Here is a 21,109-nt window from a genome sequence, read left to right as displayed (position 1 = left end):
AGCCTGGTGCACGAGCTCCCAGAACAACTTAGTGACAAATGTAGTGAAGGACGGAATCTGTTAGTAAAGGGACTAGGGTCGGTGGGGCCACATGAGGGCAGAGCAGGTTGGTGACAACTGGCTTGAGCAAAAACGGAGGATCTGGAAAATTTAGAGCCCTCGGGCTATCTGGCTAGTTGATATTGTGGAAAAGATGGAAAGGCTAGAAAGGGTCTGCATATAAAAAGTCTTTCTAAAATTTTTCATTATCATTATAGTGCCCATAAGTCTTTAAGACTTTCCTTTCCTCCTTGGGGTTTTAAAATTCCAGTACCCTTGGTTTTCATAACCTTTTCAGCCATTATGAGTTGCAACTTAACCAAGTGTTGCTTTTTACCTGTGACAACAATTCAGAAAGGCAAGTCTGTGTGGAGGCTGGAAGTAGATGTGGCTGGATGGAGAAAGGAGGCTAAGAGGCAACGTGGGAGGAAGCCAAAGGAAATCTATGCCTGCTTCACAAATTTATGCAAGAATAGACTTACTCTGCAAAACTGACACCACCCTTGTGATGTGACACTGTGATAATCAAGATTTAAACTATTTTTTTTCTGCTTGCTTGGAAAGAAGGAAGAAAATACACATATATTTAGCATCTGCCAAGTATTAGGTGCTTTCATAAATGATTTCTCATGTATTTCTCACAACAGCCACATGGAATGCATGTTTATCATTTCCATAGCGAGCAAAGAAGAGCTAGAAGTTAAACCAGGACTTCAAACTCTAAGTCCAATTCTCTTTTTGCTCTTCCAAGGTTTTCTGAGGCTAAAAACAAGCTTGTTTACCTCTGCTTCTACTTCTTTTTTCCCCTTTTGATTATTCTACTACTGGAATTTTGGAAATTCTTAGAGTGAAATTTTCTCAGAACAACTCCCTGAGTTAGGTATTATTGCCCCAACTTTTAAGTGAGGCAGTTGAGGCACAAAGATTAAATAATGGGCCCAACGTTGCACAGCTAGATAACAGTGCAGCCAGGACGCAGTTTCAGGAATGCTGACTCCAAAGCCCATGCTCTGAACCACTGGGGACTCCTCCACATTGATGTCTCTAGGGAGCCACCTCTCAGTGTTGACTGTGACCTCCCTGGCATCCTGGGGACCCACTAGCTGATTTGTTGTGTGTATCAGCACAGACTTGAGAAAAGTATCTAGTGACCTTCACACTGAGGCTTTCTGCACCTAGATGCACACAGCATGCCTATTGCACATTCCCTTCAGCAAGGTCAAATCAGTGATGGGAAAACTGAAGAATCTTGTCTGGTGTTGAGTTCCTATGACTGCTTTCACCCTTGTCTTGTCCAAGACGGATCCAGAATTTAATGGGAACCAGAGTGATTGGAAACATTTTGCAGAGAAAAGGGAACTATTTCAGACTTCTCATTTTATTATAATGAAAAAACTATCAAGGAAAAACGTCAGGGAGTGAACATTGCCATCTTCTCTCCACCCCCATGGAAAGCAATCCAGCAGCAGGATACAGGGTGTCTCTCATAACTCTACCCCTCACTTGCACATAAATCATCCTCCAATTGCAGATCAGGCATAAATCCTTCAGAAACCACGGTGCTCACTAAATGTTATTGTGTTATTAAGACATAAATACTGTGTCAGCTTGATGAAATGTCTCAGGCCATCGAGTTAAACAAGTCAAGGCAGCTACCTAATGATTTCCAAACATTCGATTATTAAAGTTCAGACAAGAGGTTTGAGAGAAAAGCCATGTTAAGATGGACTCTACCCAGCTGTTTATCACATTTGTTCAGCGACCAATAGCCATAATGACTCCCCAAACTCTGAACTCCATCTCAGAAAAAGGGTCTAGAATGGACAACATAGGTCACCAAGGAGAAGAAGCCCAGAATTTGGGGAACCTTTTTTGACCTTTGCAATTTTCATTACATGAATCACAGGCTTGTTGCCACTCTCAGATATCTCTCTTTCTTAAGTCTGTCTCTAGGGCATCTTCTACAAGGTGGAGAGTGAAAAGTACTCATTTTGCCAAAGAGATGCGATCCCAATGAGCTGATTATAGCCCCAACTTACGTAAGTACAAAATGGTGCCTTATAGCTGGATAGCTCCTTAGAATTTTGTCCACATCTTCTCCTTTCTCCCTGATACTTCACAGGAAAATTGAGATGATCAAAAAAGAACCTTCCTGACATCTTGCCTCCACAGTACAAATTTATCTGCATCTCCTTTTCCATCCCAGATGTCAGGATGGGAGAACTCTTCTTCCTCCTCCACCTATTCCAGAATCTCATTATTTTTCCCCTTCTCTTCATAGAGTGAGATACTTCACTCTATGAAAAAGTTTCTCTCCTGGCTCTATTTGCAGCCTCTTCTTTTTACTGGCCCCTTCCCATTAGCATTTTAACAAGCTCAAGTCATCCACATATTTGACTAAACAATTATACTACTGTCAAACTCTATCCCCATCTACTGCCTTACCTATGTCCTTCTTTCTCTGCTAAGCTTTTTGAAAGAGGCTCTCTCACTGTCTTCTATGCTTCACCTCTCATTCAATCCTCATACCACCCCAGTCTGACTTCTGCCCCTAAAAACTCCTCTGGAACTGATCCTGCCAAAGTCACTGTGTAGGTTAGAAGTCTCTGGATGCAGGTAACAGAAAATCCAACGCAAACTGGGTTAAATCACAAGGGAGATTTGAGACTCATGTAATTGGGAAACCAGGAGTAGAACAATGGTCAGTGGCTCCAGGTCTATACTCCCACATGAATTAGCTGGGTGCAAAATGGCTGCAGTAGATCTGGACTTCACATCAACACACAATGATATTCAGAAGAGGAAAAGCCATCTCTTCTTGCATCTCTCTTTTGCAGCACAGAATGATTTCCTAGAAACTCCTAGGAAACATTTTTTGTTATTTCTTAATGTGAATTTTATGTGTTATACTCATTCCTGAAACAAGCCTTAAGGCCAGGGGACTACCATGTGAATGCCTTATTTATACGTGCTGAAATTCTTCTAATATCAGTGGTTCTCAACCTGGAGCTTTTTACCCCCAAGGGGACAAATGGTCATGTCTGGAGTCAGTTTTGATTGTTATGACTGTGACTGTGGTGCTAATGGTACCTAGTGGGTAGAAGTAAGAGATGCTGTTAAATATCTTATGGTGCATAGGACAGCCCCCAACAACAAAGGATTATCTGGCCCCAAATGTCAATAGTATCATCATCTGTCTTTATTTTCCCACATCTCATCAATCACAGCCTCTGTCAATGCCAAATCCACAGAGTAGAAGGACTCGAGCTCACCTCCTCTCAGGAAAACACCAAAATCACAAGTAACTGCTGAAAAACTACTGACAAAAAAGACAGAACCTACCAAAGAAGGTACAGTCTACATCCAAAGACAAAGAAAAAGCCACAACGAGATGGTAAGAGGGGCGAATTTGCGATACAATCAAATCCTATACCTGCCGGGTGGCTGAACCACAAACTGGAAAAAATTATATTGCAGAGGTTCTCGCACAGGAGTGAGAGTTCTGAGCCCGACGTCAGGCTCCCCAGTCTGGGGGTCTGGCATCAGGAAGAGGAGCCCCCAGAGCATTTGGCTTTGAAGACCAGCAGGGCTTGATCACAGAAACTCCACAGGATTGGGGAAAACAGAAACTCCACTCTTGGAGGGCACACACAAGGTCTTGTGCACACCAGGACCCAGGCAAAAAGCAGTGCAGTGACTTCATAGAAGCCTGGGCCAGACCTACCTGCCGGTCTTGGAGTGTTTCCTGGGGATGCGGGGGTGTGGCTGTGGCTCACTATGGGGACAAGGACACTGGTGGTGGATGTACCAGGGAGTACTCATTGGTGTGAGCTCTTCTGGAAGCTGCCATCTTGACATCAAGACCTGGCCCCACGCAACAGCATGTAGGCCCCAGTGCTGGGACATCTCAGGCCAAACAACCAACAAGATGGGAACACAGCTCCACCCATTGGCTGACAGGCACCTAAATTCTTCCTGAGCTCACAGCCACCTCTAAACACACCCACTGACATGGCCCTGTCCACCAGAAGGTCAAGATCCAGCTCCACCTACCAGTGGGCAGGGACCAGTCTCTCCCACCATGAAGCCTGTACAAGCCTCTTAGACCAGCCTCACCCACCAGAGTGCAGACACCAGAAGTAGGAGGAACTACAATCCTGCAGCCTGAGGAATGAAGACAGCAAACACAGAAAGTTAGAAAACTGAGATGGCAGGGGAATATGTTCCAGATGAAGGAACAAGATAAACCCCCAGAAGAACAACTAAGTGAAATGGAGATGGGCAATCTACCCAAAAAAGAATTCAGAGTAATGATAGCAAAGATGACCCAAGATCTCAGAAAAAGAATGGAAGCACAGACCAAGAAGGTACAAGAAATGTTTCACAAAGAGTTAGATTATATAAAGAACCAACAAAGAGAGTTGAATAATACAATAACTGAAATGGAAAATACACTAGAAGGAACAGCAGAATAAATGAGGCAGAAGAATGGATAAGTGAGCTGGAAGACAATGGTGGAAATCACAGCTGCAGAAAAGAATAAAGAAAAAGGAATAAAAATAAATGACAGTTTAAGAAACCTCTGAGACAACATTAAATGCATGGATATTTGCATTATAGGGGTCCCAGAAGGAGAAGAGAGAGAGAAAGGGCCTGAGAATATATTTGAAGAGATAATAGCTGAAAATGTTCCTAACATAGGAAAGGAAACAGTTACCCAAGTCCAAGAAACACAGAGGTCCATACAGGATAAATCCAAGGAGGAACATGCTGAGACACATATTAACCAAATTGACAAAAATTAAAGACACAACAAGGGAAAAGCAACAAATAACATATGGGAGAATCTCCAAAATGTTATCAGCTGATTTTTCAGCAGAAACTCTGCAGGTCAGAAGGGAGTGGCTTGATATATTTAAAGTGATGAAAGGGAAAAACCTACAACCAAGAATATTCTACCCAGCAAGGCTCTTGTTCAGATTCAATGGAGAAATAAGAAGTTTTACAGACAAGCAAAAGCTAAGGGAATTCATCACCACCAAACCAGCTTTACAAAAAATGCTAAAGGAAATTTTCTAAGCAGAAAAGAAAAGGCCACAACTAGAAACAAGAAAATGACAAATGGGAAAGCTCACCAGTAAAGGCAAACATACAGTAAATGCAGGAAATCATCCACACACAAGTATAATATCAATACCAGCAATTGTGAGGAGAACACAAATGCAGGATATTGGAAATGAATTTGAAATTAAGAGACCAGCAACTTAAAACAATCTTGTACATACATAGACTGCTATATTAAAAACCTCATGGTAACTGCAAACCAAAAATCTACAATAGATATACACACAAAAAAGAAAAAAGAATCCAAACACAACATTAAAGACAGCCATCAAGTCACAGGAGAAGAAAATAAAAGAGGAAGGTAAGAAAAAAGACCTACAAAAACAAATCCAAAACAATTAATGAAATGGCGATAAGAACATACATATTGGTAAATACCTCAAACGTAAATGATTAAATGCTCCAACCAAAAGACACAGACTGGCTGAATGGATAAAAACAGGACCCATATATATGCTGTCTACAAGAGACCCACTTCAGATCTAGGGACACATACAGATGAAAGGGAAGGGATGGAAAGAGGAATTCCATGGAAATAGAAAACAAAAGAAAGCTGTAGTATCAATACTCATATCAGAGAAAATAGACTTTAAAATAAAGACTGTTACAAGAGAAAAAGAAGGGGACTTCCCTGGTGGAACAGTGGTTAAGAATCTGCCTGCCAACACAGGAGATACTGGTTCGAGCCCTGGTCTGGGAAGATCCCACATGCTGCCGAGCAACTAAGCCCGTGCACCACAACTACTGAGCCCACGTGCTGCAACTACTGAAGCCTGCACACCTAGAGCCCGTGCTCTGCAACAGAAGCCACCACAATGAGAAGCCCACACACTGCAATGAAGAGTAGCAGCCAAAAATAAATAAATAAATAAATGTATTAAAAAAAAAAAGACCCTTCCTTGTTAAAAAAAAAAGAGAAAAAGAAGGACATGACATAATGATCAAGGGATCAATTCAAGAAGATGTAACAATTGTAAATATATATGCACCCAATATAGGAGCATCTCAATATATAAGGCAAATATTATCAGACATAAAGTGAGAAATCTACAGTCACACAATAACAGTGGGGGACTTTAACACCCCACTTTCATCAATGGACAGATCATCCAGAGAGAAAGTCAATAAGGAAACACAGGTCTTAAATAACACATTACATAGATGGACTTAACTGATATTTATAGAGCATTCCATCTGCAAACAACAGGATAAACATTCTTTTCAAGTGTTCATGAAACATCCTCCAGGATAGATCACATGCTGGTGACATGAGCCTTGGTAAATTTACCAACATTGAAATCATATCAAGCATCTTTTCCAACCACGACACTAGGAGATTAGAACTCAACGATAAGAAAAAAACTGTAAAAAACACAAACACATGGAGGCTAAACAATATGCTACTAAACAACCAATGGATCACTGAAGAAATCAAAGAGGAAACCAGAAAATACCTAGAGACAAATGAAAACAAAAACATGATGATCCAAAACCTATGGGACACAACAAAAGAAGAGGGAATTTTTTTAGCAATATAATCATACCTCAGGAAACAAGAAAAATCTCAAGTAAACAACCAAGCCTTACACCCAAAGCAACTAGAGAAAGAAGAACAAACAAAACCTAAAGTTAGCAGAAGGAAAGAACTCATAAGGATCAGAGCAGAAATAAATGAAATAGAGATGAAGAAAACAATAGAAAAGATCAGTTAAACTAAAAGCTGCTTCTTTGAAAACATAAACAATTTTAGCCGGGCACATCAAGAAAAAAAAGCGAGAGGGCTCAAATCAATAAAATTAGAAATGAAAAAGGAGAAATTAAAACAGACACCACAGAAATACAAAGGATCATGAGATTACTAAAAGCCACCATATGCCAATAAAATGGACAACCTAGAAGAAATGGACAACTCCTTAGAAAGGTACAATCTCCCAAGAGTGAACCAGGAAGAAATAGAAAATATGCACAGACCAATCACAAGTACTGAAATTGAAACTGTGATTAAAAATCTTCCAACAAATAGAAGTCAAGGACCAGATGGCTTCACAGGTGAATTCTATCAAACATTAATAGAAGAGCTAACACCTATCATTCTGAAACTATTCCAAAAAGTTGCAGAGGAAGGAATACTCCCAAACTCATTCTATGATGCCATCATTACCCTGATACCAAAACCAGACAAAGATACCACACACACACAAAAGGAAAATTACAGGCCAATATCACTGATAAACTTAAATGCAAAAGTCCTCAACAAAATACTAGCAAACCAAATCCAACCATACATTAAAAGAATCATATACATGATCAAGTGAGATTTATCCCAGGTATGCAAGAATTTTTCAGTATCTGCAAATCAATCAGTGTGATACACCACATCAACAAATAGAAGAATAAATACCATATGATCATCTCAGTAGATGCAGAAAAAGCTTTTGACAAAATTCAACACCCATTTATGATAAAAACTCTCTAGAAAGTGGGCATAGAGGGAACCTACCTCAACATAATAAAGGCCATATATGACAAACCCACAGCTAACCTCATACTCAATGGTGAAAAGTTGAGAACATGTCCCCTAAGATCAGGAACAAGACAAGGATGTCCACTATCGTCACCTTTATTCAACTTACTTTTGGAAGTATTAGCCATGGCAGAGAAGAAAAAGGAAACCAAATTGGAAAAGAAGAAGCAAAACTGTCACTCTTTGCATATAACATGATACTATATATAGAAAAGCCTAAAGATTCTACCAGAAAAGTACTAGAGCTCATCAATGAATTTGGTAAATTTGCAGGATACAACATTCATACACAAAAATCTGTTGCACTTCTATACATTAACAATGAAAGATCAGAAAGAGAAATTAAGAAAACAATCCCATTTACCATCACATCAAAAAGAATAAAATACCGAGGAACCTACCTAAGGAGGCAAAAGACCTGTACTCCAAAAACTATAAGACACTGATGAAAGAAATCAAAGATGACACAAACAGATGGAAAGATATACCATGGTCTTGGGTTAGAAGAATTAATATTGTGAAAATGACTATACTACCCAAAGCAATCTACAGATTCAATGCAATCCCTATCAAATTACCAATGGAATTTTTCACAAAACTAGAACAAGAAAAGTTTTAATTCATATGGAAACACAAAAGACCCTGAATAGCCAAAGCAATCTTGAGAAAGAAAAACAAAGCTGGAGGAATCAGGCTCCCTGACTTCAGACTACACTACAAAGCTACAGTCATCAAAACAGTATAGTACTGGCACAAAGACAGACGTTTAGATCAATGGAACAGTATAGAAAGCCCATAAGTAAACCCACACAACTACGGTTAATTAATCTACAAAAAAGGAGGCAATAATATACAATGGAGAAAAGACAATCTCTTCAATAAGTGGTGCTGGGAAAACTGGACAGCCACATGTAAAAGAATGAAATTAGAACATTCTCTAACCCATACACAAAAATAAACTGAAAATGGATTAAAGATCTAAAGGGAAGACTGGGTGCTATAAAACTCTTAGAGGAAAACACAGGCAGAACACACTTTGACACAAATCGCAGCAATATCTTTTTGTATCCATCTCATACAATAATGAAAATAAAAACAAAAATAAACTAATGGGACCTAATTAAACTTAAAAGATTTTGCACAGCAAAGGAAACCATAAACAAAATGAAAAAACAGCACGTGGAATGGGAGAAAATATTTGCAGATGATGTTACCAACAAGGGATTAATCTCCAAAATATACAAGCAGCTCATACAGCTCAATATCAAAAAACAAACAACCCAATCCAAAAATGGGCAGAAGATCTAAATAGACATTTCTCCAAAGAAGACATATAGATGGCCAACAGGCACACGAAAAGATGTTCAACATCGCTAATTATTAGAGAAATACAAATCAAAACTACAGTGAGGTATCACCTCACACCAGTCAGAATGGCCATCATCAAAAAGTCTACAAGTAATAACTGCTGAAGAGGATGTGGAGAAATGGGAACCCTCCTACACTGTTGGTGAGAATGTAAATTGATACAGCCACTGTGGAGAACAGTATGGAGGTTCCTTAAAAAACTAAAAATAGAACTACCATATGACACAGCAATCCCACTCCTGGGCACATATCCAGAGAAAACCATAATTCGTAAAGATACATGAACCCCAATGTTCATTGCAGCACTATTTACAATAGCCAAGACATGGAAACAACCTAAATGTCATAGACAGAAGAATGGATAAAGAAGATGTGGTACGTATATGCATTGTAATATTACTCAGCCATTAAAAAGAATGAAATAATGACATTTGCAGCAACATGGATGGACCTGGAGATTATCATACTAAGTGAAGTAAGTCAGCCAGAGAAAGGCAAATATCATATGATATCACTTATGTGCGGTATCTAAAATAAAGTTATACAAATGAACTTATTTACAAAGCAGAAAGAGACTCACACTTAGAAAACAAATTTATGGTTACCAAAGGGGAAAGATGGGAGGGAAGCATAAATTAGGAAATTGGGATTAACGTATACACACTACTATATATAAAATAGATAATCAACAAGGACCTAGTGTATAGCACAGGGAATTCTACTCAATACTCTGTAATAACCTATATGGGAAAAGAATCTGAAAAGGAATTGATATAGGTATATGTATAACTGAATCACTTTGCTATACACCTGAAACTAACACTATTTAAATCAACTATACTCCAATATAAAATAAAAATTAAAATTAAAAACTACACCTAAAAAAAAGAAGAATTCAGGGCCCTTTGGGAAGAAGATTTTCTTCTAAAATAGTGGTTCCCAAACTGAATCCCAACAGAGTATTGAGAAGTGTTCAGCTCCTAAAATAATGGCTCTGTTCTCACAGTTCACTGGAAAAAAAAAAAAAAAAAAAAAGTGAATAGAATGTTTTCCTTTTTAATTTGCCTTAAGCTTTTGCTCTCTTGGAAAGACAGAAAGTACCTATAAAAAACCACAGGTGCTTAGCATAATACCTTGTTTTTCGGTGGACAGTGTGTTGTGGCTATGACTTCACATTGCTTATATATAACAGAGTCATTTCTTCTGATAGCAAAAATGTTCATATATGTTTGATGGAATGAGATAGATCAGTGTACGCTGGTGCTTTCTTTACACAGAGCATCATGGTTTCTAGGTATTTCCCTGAACAAGTTTGAGGATCACTACTCTACTTAAGAATCTAACGGATAGCTGGCTGTGAGTTTGCATCACACCCACCTCTTCTACCATCAAAGAGGTGTAGCTAAGCTCTTACCCAAGAATATTGCAAAGTACAGAGCCGGAGACAGCTCTGTGCCTCATTATGCTAATGCGACCTTGCACCCAGGATTTTTCCATTAGCAGTAAACTTGCTTCACCTGATAATTAGAGACTGTACCAAAGCTTCATGTGAACACTATCATTTACCATCCTACTTAATGGTTGTCTAGTATAAAGACCTGCCTTTGCCTTTCAGCAGTTCTCTCACTCCTGTTTTCATTTGGAAAGTTATTTCTGACAATGTCTTTAAGTTTGAATTTATGACTTTGAGCTGAGTATTTACTAAAGGTCTCTTTTTTTGTTGCCTTTGCTAAATTAGAGGTTTATTACTCTGTGTAAACATTCTGAATAATTGCAGCTGATATAAAAACATAAAAATTTTCAAAAATAAAAATGGGGACTTCCCTGGCGGTCCAGTGGTTAAGACTCCATGCTTCCACTGCAGGGCCCATGGGTTCGATCCCTGGCCAGGGAACTAAGATCCCACATGCCCCACAAAGCAGCCAGAAATAAATTTTAAAAATGGAGGTTTATTTTAAAAAAATAAAATAAAAATAAAAATGGAAAATTTCAAAAATGAGCTTGACACCTTATGCTATGCTATTTAAATTTGAGGTTAGATGTTGGAATAACCCAACTTTGAGACACGCACATAAAACAAGTACAGGGAGACTTGGGGCTTCATAGATTAGTGGCTGGAAGATAAGTGGGCTGCACAGTCAGAGCATCAAGGGAACACATTCCCACTTTGGTCTTGATGAATCCCCTGTACACTAGAAGAGAGTTCATGGTCCATGGGACCAAAGTTATATACCGCCACCAGGCCTCAGCCCATAGAAGGGCAAGGTAGTGGAGTACCACAGAAAATGGACTGGGCCTCAGGAGGCCAAAGTTCTGGACCCAGATCTGGTACAACCAGAAAAATCATGTAATATCTGGACCTCACTTTCTTTATGTGCAAAATAAGGAATTTGAGCTAGATGACTGTAAGAGTCCCTTCCAGCCCTCAAATTCTGTGATACTGTTTTGTGATTTTTGACTGGATGCCTTTCATTTCTTATCTGAACCTAATTCCATGAGAATTAAAAATAGAATTAATTGCCAATTAATTAAATTGTAGTGAACATGTTTAGAGAAGACAAAATAAACTTTTTCTTATAAAAATTCTCATACACTGTTCAAAAAAGGAAATTAGAAGTTGGCCATAGAACACTGAGTCTTTTCTTATAGATAACTTATATCTTTTTAAGAGAAATAAATGATGGATAAAGACAATTTTTAATTGCTATTTCTGTGTCCTAAACTGGTCCAATCTCCAAGTGACCTGAAGTTTCACTTTCCTGCAAGTATCTTTCAACTGACGTGAAACAGATACCTAAAACACCCACTACGCATCTCTTATTTGTGCACATTGACTTCAAAGGACCTGGGTTGAATGTGTACAAGTTCCTTTCTCATACAAATAGTATGAGGATACACTGAATTGTAATTTTTTAACTTATAATGCCCATTATAAGGGCATTATATCTGATGCCCATTAACAAGAGAATTAATAAACAGATTTATGGTTTATCTTTATAATGAAATACTACTCAGCAATAGAAAGGAACAAACTGCTTTAACAACAAAAGTGAATCTTTAAAACATGCTGAGCAAAAAAACTCAGAAGAAACTCTAGAAAAGACAAGTCTAATCTTTGTCAAAAGAAATTAGCATAGTGGTTGCCTGAGGTGAGGGGGACAGGGGGCAGCCGGTAAGGAGCATGAGGGAATTCTCTGAGGTGATGGAAATGTTCTGCATCTTGTTTGGCGTGTTGGTTACACAGGTGCACACATTTATACAAACTCACTGAACTGTGTATTTAAAATCTGTGAATTTCACTATTTGTAAATTATAACATTAAAGTTGTTCATACTTTTTAAAAATGCTATCCTAACAGTCTCAGTGAATACATTCATACCCATCACTTTAATTCTACCAATGAAATTTTCTTTTTTGATTTATCATATATTTATCTATCCCACTATCCTTTGAAGTTAAAAGTCAATATGTGGAAATTTGACATTTTTTACAATATTGAGTCCTACCATTCAGGACTGGAGGAAATATTTTGAAACTCTAACAGATTTTTTTTTTCTTCCTGTATAATAGGATTCCACAAGTTTATAAATCCTATCATAGGTGACCAAAATATTTTCTTTTTTTTTAAAGGAAGGAAATTCTTTAATTTTTATTTATTTTTTTGAAAAAATTATTTATTTATTTATTTTTGGCAGTGTTGGGTCTTCGTTTCTGTGCGAGGGCTTTCTCTAGTTGTGGCGAGCGGGGGCCCCTCTTCATCGCGGTGCGCGAGCCTCTCACTATCGCGGCCTCTCTTGTTGCGGAGCACAGGCTACAGACGCGCAGGCTCAGTAGTTGTGGCTCGCGGGCCCAGTTGCTCCGCGGCATGTGGGATCCTCCCAGACCAGGGCTCGAACCCGTGTCCCCTGCATTAGCAGGCAGATTCTCAACCACTGTGCCACCAGGGAAGCCCTATTTATTTTATTTTTGGCTGCACTGTGTCCTTGCCACTGCGCGCAGGCCCCCTCCAGCTGTGGTGAGCCGTGGCCACTCCCCGCCATAGCGTGCAGGCCTCTCATTGCAGTGGCCTCTCCCGTTGCAGAGCACGGGCTCCAGGCGTGCAGGCCTCAGTAGCCGTGGCACATGGGCTCAGTAGTTGTGGCTCACGGGCTCCAGAGCTCAGGCTCAGCAGCTGTGGCGCACAGGCCTAGTTGCTCCATGGCACGTGGGATCCCCCCGGACCAGGGCTCAAACCCGTGTCCCCCGCATTAGCAAGCAGACTCTTAACCACTGCGCCACCAGGGAAGACCCCAAAATATTTTCTTAAATGTACTTATGGAAGTAGAATTGAATTTATCCAGAAAGAGATCAAGTAACTATCTCTGTGTTCTAATATAAGGGAATGACGAAGACACCTTCTGCATTCAGACACCCTCTGCAATCTTCCTTGTTTCCTCAAAGTTACACTAATAAGTAGTCATTCCTTTGAGTTAATGCATTAATTCTAGAGTTAAAAATATGACTACTTCTAGGAGAATAAAAACACATTAAGCCACTCTTGCTATCTACACACTTATACATTCAAATGGGCAGCTACTAAGCAGAAGGGGTCAAGGGAGTTGGGCAGGCAAGCTTTAAATTGGGAGGATACAAAGAAAGCTTGGCCTAGCCCTGGTGAGTCAGAGTGGGGTGCTGGGCAGTAGGATGAAACCTGGCATTTTGGGGGTGGGGAAACAAGGCATCAAAGTTCATGTAAGTGCTGAGGACGTTGTAGTGTGGAGTTGGCTCTGTATTCTGGAAGGACCATCTGCAAGAATGAAAACATGATACCTAAACTTGTAGCAAAGGGTTTGTGGACAGTCAAATAAAGCTTTTACTTCCTTTGTAGTTACTAAAAAGTCTGGGCTACCTCCAAATGCTAAATAAATTATGGTTTGTGTTAGATATTTGGGGGTGCCTAGAGGTTGCAATCCATTTGGCTGAGTATTTCCTAGTCTGTATGTTATGTCATTTTGATTTTCTGTTGAAAGGCTGTGGGGACTTGGAATGGGCATCCTCAGGGGGTTCAGAGGGATTTTCTGCCAATCTAATCAAAAATAGCTCTGGCTTAGTTAGCTTGTTTTCAAAATTGTAGACACTGTTGTTCCAAAATTAATATTTTTGAATATTCATCACATCCCTGGGGGAGAGCAAAGGGCCTCCCCACCTTTGTTTCCCCTGCAAAACAAGTCAAGATGAAGTCTTTGCCGATGAAACTCTTGGCTTCCTCTTATTCAGCTGCGCTTCATCCCTGCAGCTTTCCCTCTTGGAAATCCCAAAATAGTCATGGAGGCTGGCCTCCAAGTCTAGAGTTGACCCGGCCTGTCTGGCTGCCTTCCAAAAAAGATTTTTATGAAAATGTTACTTTGTTTTTTTTTTCTCATCAGAGACTTTAAAAAAAATTGTAACCCATGCAAAGCTGTATCCTTCCCCTCTTTGCCATTCTTTCACAGTTCTAAAGTCTTTCTTTTTTTACTTTCTTTTTTTTTATCAACGATACAAGCTTCCTTCTCTAGGCCTAACAGTTTCTGAGAGAAAATTGGGCAGTAGAGAAGCATGATGCCTTGATCATAAAGATGTCAAGATATTTGAGGTAATGATAGGAAGATATTAAAACCCTGAAAAAAATTGTCCTTCTATCCAGCAATCAACTCCCTCTTTGCTTCAATGGGAACTTGGTTATACTTTACTTTTCACACATACAAGAAAAAAAACATTGCTGTTGACAAAGCCTGGGCTATAATAAGAAGTCCTACGACCTATACCTTAATCGTTCTGTTAAGGGAGACTTCATTTCCAAATTCCCTATCAGAATGCTGTGGTTGTGATAACTAAGAGGAATAAGGGCTTGGTACCTTCCACTGTAATTTTCTGGTGTATTTGGCTGAATCCCCTATTAGGCTATGAGCTCCTTGAGAACCAAATCTGGGCCTCATCAACCTCTACATTCCCAGTCCTATCACAGTGCTCGACATATAGGAACTGCTCAACAAATGTTGAATTTGATCTACAGTTAAAAGATCAAAAATGTGGCTCTCCTTCATGGCTAACTAGTTAAGTATTATAGGCAGAGTCAGGTAGCCTTTCTGAACTTCTTTTTCACGTGAAAAATGGAAATAATACGACTGAATGCCTGCATGAGTTGTAAGAGGCTTAAATGAAATAATTGTATGTGGAAATGCTGTAATTATAAAGAGTTGTGCAAATGTTGATGTCATCATGTAAGCCCAGGGCAAGGGGGCTAACTGTTCTCCTTTCTTCCTGTTTGACTATCACTCCAGGAAGGTTGGGGCTCAAGAAAAATAGGGCGTTCTGGTGCTGACCTCAGTATGTACCAGTTGTGTAAGCTTAGGCATGTCACTTTGTAAGCCTCTTCTTCCTTCTCAGTGAATTGAGGAGATTATATTAAATAGACACATGGCCTAACACACTGTCCCCACCCATTGTAAGCTCTTAGGAGTTCGTCACGGAGGGGACTCAAAGTAGTGTTGTAAAAGTTACAGACTTTGGAGTCAGGCATACATGAGTTCAAAGCTCTGTTCTGCCACTGAACTAGCTGGGTAACCTTGAGCAAGTTACTTTTCAGTTTCTTCAGCTGTAAAATAGAGATAATATCAATATCAACTTCATGAGATGGCTGTGATGATTGCATGAGATGATGGATGTTTAGAGAGTTTCCTGTTTCCCTGTCCTTCCCCCCAACATCAACAGTCTGTCATCCTCTCAGACCTGACTTTTCCTGGCAGAGTGTTCTAACCCCAAACACAGTGAACAACAGAAAAGAAAGGCTGAGCCCCACCCACCTCAGGTTTCCAGATGTGCCTCCTTACTATTCCCAGGCCTTCATCTATATTCTACCTGATACCAACTACACTGTTCTCCTTTGGACCAAATCCCAACATATGAAATTATTAATGGCTCTACCAATTTGACTCGCTATATTGGTAAGCACCCTTCTCTTGCATGGACCAATTTCCTTGCAGCTGCAAAAGTCAGTAATCCCTTCCTGATTCTTTTGTCAGACCTTCTCAGGGCAGTGGCCAGGGTACATACGGAGGTGGACAGGGAACACGACTGGCAAGTTCCCTTCTGGGTTTGATTTCTGCAGATGAGTCCAGGAGCTGCCGTGGAGGACAGGCCTACTCTCTCTGCCTGGGCACCTTCCTCTGCTGCCTGAGAATCCTGGGCTCACTAACTTGTAGTTACCTATTTTTGCCTCAATTACAGTTAAAGGCAGAAATTGCCCAAATTGTCTGACTTCGTTTACTTTGAGCAGATTGACCCAGGAGTCAATTACTTAAACTGTACTATCTTTTCACTTACATTCTGATATTCCACATACTTTTTAAGCCTGAATTAATTGCTTAAGCAAAGGACCACTGGGATTTTTATCTAACTGGTTTCTGGAATGTAAAATTATGAAAAGTCACAAGGAGAGAAGAACTGAAATTCTGAGTACGATGGTTTCATGTTAGTCCAGGGAGGGCTGTGTATGTCAATGAATAAAAGTAATAAGAACAGCAACAATAACCATAACTACTATTCACTGAGTGCTTATTTTGTGTACCACATGGTTTGAATAAAGCCATATTAAAGTAGTTGCCAGGCAAAGTACCCCAAACCTTTCCTATGTGCTCTATCAATAGTTTGAAGATGGATTTCAAAAAGGTCTGATAATTGTGCTGTTAGGCTAGCCTATATCAGTCAATGGGAATAGGAACATATGGTAACAAGACAATTTTAAGTATTAAGAGGGCCAATGACAATTCTGTGGGTTAATGAGTTTTAATAAAGTTTTATTTTTTAGCACAAATGCTGACCTATCTTATCCGTGCCAGCCAATCATTCCATACTCCAGAACTCTTCATTATCAGCAAATGCAATCCTCTGAAATTTCAATCTCAAACATACCATGCTTTAACCTAAATTCCTACTCTTTTCCTTTAGTACCCAAGTCAACCATCCTTCAATGTCATTGTTCCTTTAGTTTATTGATGCTATGAACTTCTCATTATTCTCACTCCCCTCCACTTTCCTTTGTGTAGCCTTAATTCCATGATCTATCACTATAATGAGTCCCTTTCACACACTCTCAAATCCCCTGCCCCTCTCTTACTTCATGATACTTGCTTGGCAAACCACAACCTTGGTGCTACCTAACACTCTGGCCCCTCTTCACCAGCACCCATGCAGCTAAGTGTGGCTGGAGAGAGACACAAGCCACACTGACCTGTCTTTGTTAAAGTCATTGCCACCAGGTCGAGTGGGTCCTTAATGCTGCCCAACAACCATATTTTATTTCCCTTTTCCATTCCCCCTCCTGGTCTCCCAAACAATGATCTTAACACTCTCCTCCCACCACTCCACTAAAACTGCCTTATCAAGGTCTCAAATGACCTACAAGATGATAAAACCAAAGATTATATCTCAGTTCTCATCCTATTTGATTAAGCAGAAATATTTGACATAAATTTTTAAATTGGGCTTTTAGAATAGCTTTGATCCTTATAGCTAGTCCTCCTCAGTTTCTTTTGCTGTTTCTTCCTCATCTCTCTGTCCTCTAGACATTGGAGTGCCCCAGTCTTCAGTTGTTGGCTGAAGTCACTCCCCAAGTGATCTCATTATTTCTAAAGGCTTCAGATGCCATTTATATAATGAAGACACCCAAATTATTACCCCCTAACTTCCATCTCTGGTAGAAACTGTCATCAGTCCTATGTGGATGACTTCAGTAACTTCATAACCCCTCTCCTCCTTCTGCCCTTGTGGCTCCTTAGGCTAAAATCACCATGGTAGCCAGAGTGATCCTATTAAAATGTAAGTCAGATGATGTCATTCCTCTGCTTAGAACCTTCCATACTTTCCCATACCATTCAAAGTAAAATCCAAAGTCCTTATTGTGGCCTATATGTCCAGTCTTCCTGCCTGCCTCACTCCACATCCCACACTCACATTAAATCTCTAATCCTATCTACTACTTTTCTCAGGCAGAGATATTTTTCTGTTTTGTTCTTGCTGAATTCCCAGTGTTTTGCATGTAGAGCATAATTAATCAATAGTTGTTGAATGCGCTAATCAATGGATCGGTGCTCAATCCTAGAAGGCTAGGTAAAGTGTAGGTTTAGGGCTCTTTGGGGAAATAGTGATGAGGTGCAAATAGGCAGTGAGTTTTCTTCCTCTTCCCATCTTTACCCTCCCACTTACTTTCAAACACACAGTTAGTCAAGGAGCCTGAGTGTTCTATAATACCTGCTGCAAAGTTCTCTTTCCATTTATTCTGGCTAAGCTTCACTGACGTGTTACTGTGACCCTGCCTCATACTGTCTCTCTTCCTGTAAAAGAGGAGAGAGCAGTTCTGGGGAGGGAGAAGTACAAACATACTGTGACGTGGCGGCTGCTGTGATACAAAGGTGCCATTACAGACAGTAATTCTTTATTATCCTGATATAGATCCAAGGGCTGTATTAGCTCATAATTGGACTCCTGGTGAGAAATGGAAAGGAATATGTAGGGACCCAAACATGTTGTCTCCCCGAGAGAGAAGCAGCTCACCTATGACCAAGCCTACCATGGACATCAGGTCCATGAGCCTTAGGTTGAGTGTGCCAAATGATACTTGTACCACATGGCACCTATATTTATTGCCACCAGGTAATGACATACTTCTCTGCAAATAGGCTGTACAATTTATCTGATATACTTTCTTCTAACACAATTACCTGTTACATGAAAACTATATTTTCCCCCAAGTTTACACTGCTCCCTTTTGAAAATCAAACTTACTTCTAATCTTTCCTGATCACGTGGTAGGCAGCGATAGGTCAGTGTCCCAGGCTGAAGGAAAGGAGAGCTGCTAGTCCTTTGAACTGCTGGTAGCAATGTCTGCATGTTCTTGGTGCACAAGTGAAGGATCCACTCAACACTTCTACCTGTCTCTCTGTACCCTGCTTTTTGTCTGTCCATATATAGAAAGGCAGATGAAAAGATCCTCTATTTTTTTCATGCCTACACCTTGATTGTGAATTATGGATAAGTGAAGTTTTATTCATAAACCAAGATTTGTATGCATTTCAGCATCAGGATTGGCAAGAAATGTGGAGGAACAACAGTCTGTTGTCATGGTGTTGTTCTTGGCTTGCTCTGCTTCAAATCTACTCCTAGGCTTTTTCCTGCTCCGGGTCTTGCCTTCAGTCTCAGCTGTCTATTGGATGGTGATATCATGATAGAATAATAATAACATTTGCTAGTATTTATTAAGCACTGACTATATGACATGTGCTGTGCTTAGCACTGTATTTAATCAATCACAAAAACCTACAATTTGGGCACTATTATTATATGTATTTTACCTAAGAGATACGGAGATTTTGCAAAATCAGGCAATGTGTCCAAGCTCAGGCAGCTAGTAAGTGAGTAGGTCATTAACACAGTGACCAAAGTTGCCACCATTAAGCCTGTTCCCCTGCCCCCTTTCACTGCTGGCTAACCACAAATAAAGGAGGGGAGATGGGTGCCAAGGCAGGAATAGTGGTGCTGGAAAACCAGGCTTGTTTTGAATGACTAGAAAGTCATGGGACAGATTTTTCAATTCCTTATATGTATCATTTGTGACAACAACACTACAGAATAGAATTACACGCAGATTCAAATTGTGCCCATGCTGGCGGTCTGCTGGAATGAACACAATTAGCCAATCCAAATCTCTGCTGACCAGGTCCTGGGGAAACACAATTGTATCCATTTCAGCATCAAGGAAAGAGAAGGGCTGAATAGGATTCCTGAAAATTGAATCCCAATGTGGGAGAAAGAAATCCACCTCAAGCAATCAGATATTAAGCCTGATACTTACCCCCGACCAGGAATACAAATTACTCCCCACTGCAGTTCTCTTTCGAAAGGACTATTGTGTCATTCATCACTCTATCTGCATTAATTCCTGGCTCTCACAACAAATATATTTTCTAGGGTTGCTAAATTGTGATAAGTTGCAGTGTGTGTATAGTTAACACTGGATAATAAAACCAAGAATAAAAGTCTCTGACGTAGATAGCTCTAGGATACAAGGGCAGTTAGTGTACAGAGTACATATGGGACCTGTGAAATATGCCAAAATGAATAAGAAGAAACATTACAGATACAAGAAAAACCTCCACCTTTTCCTGTCCTGCCCCACATGAGACCATCATGATTACAATGCAATCAGATTTTAACTGTAGTGAGCAAAGGCACACTGGGAACCACCTGATAAAACTGTAGAGGTGAAATTACCTTTTTGATGTCTTTCTTCTGTACTCAATTGTGAACTCGTTGGCACAGGGGCTGTTGGTTATTAGATTCCCAGTTCTTTGAGTTTAGTTTCCTCATCTGTGAAACAGATTGAATAATATCTCAGAAGGTGGTCGTAGGAGAAGACGAGCCCCCAGAACGTTTAGCTTTGAAGGCCAGTAGGGCTAACTTTGGGTAGAGCCAGAAGGCTGTAAGAAATAGAGACTCCTCGGATACCCCTGGCAGTCAAATGGTTAAGACTCTGCACTTCCAATGCAGGGGATGCAGGTTTAATCCCTGGTTGGGGACCTAAGATCCCACATGCCGCACAGTGTGGCCAAAAAAAAAAAAAAAACCAGAAATACAGACTCCACTCTTAAAGGGTGCGCACAAAATCTCACATGCTCCAGGGCCCAGGGCAGAAGCAGTAATTTGAAAGGAGCCTGGGTCAGACCCAACTGCTGGTCTTGGAGAACCCCCTAGAGAGGTAGGAGGCAACTGGAGCTCACCCTGGGGACAGAGATGTTGGTGGGCAGTCACTTTTGGCCGCTTGTTCTACCACAAAGACAGTGGTGCTGGGAAGAGCCATTTTGGTATCTTTCCTCTAGCTTATTAGCATTGGGGCCTGGTCCTGCCCACTAGCCTATGTGCACCAGTACTGGGACACCTCAGGCCAAGTAGCTAGTCAGGCAAGGACACAACCCCACCCATCAGCAGGCTGGCTGCCTCAGGACATCCTGAGCTCCCAGGCACCCCGGGACATAGCTCCAT

General features: G+C 40.3%; 1 long non-coding RNA gene across 1 annotated transcript; it reads right to left on the bottom strand.

The window, feature by feature from the left end:
* Positions 1 to 14,389: 14,389 nt before the first annotated feature.
* Positions 14,390 to 20,528, bottom strand: LOC141279353 (uncharacterized). Its single transcript, XR_012333436.1, has 3 exons — positions 20,342 to 20,528; positions 18,857 to 18,907; positions 14,390 to 14,407 (listed from the first exon to the last, which is right to left on the bottom strand). It is a non-coding gene; the product is annotated as an uncharacterized lncRNA (long non-coding RNA).
* Positions 20,529 to 21,109: the final 581 nt, after the last annotated feature.

Source organism: Tursiops truncatus, chromosome 1, assembly GCF_011762595.2.
Source record: "Tursiops truncatus isolate mTurTru1 chromosome 1, mTurTru1.mat.Y, whole genome shotgun sequence".
Classification (NCBI taxonomy): domain Eukaryota; kingdom Metazoa; phylum Chordata; class Mammalia; order Artiodactyla; family Delphinidae; genus Tursiops; species Tursiops truncatus.
Note: the sequence above shows the minus strand (reverse complement) of the source record. Positions and strands in the feature narration are given on the sequence as shown.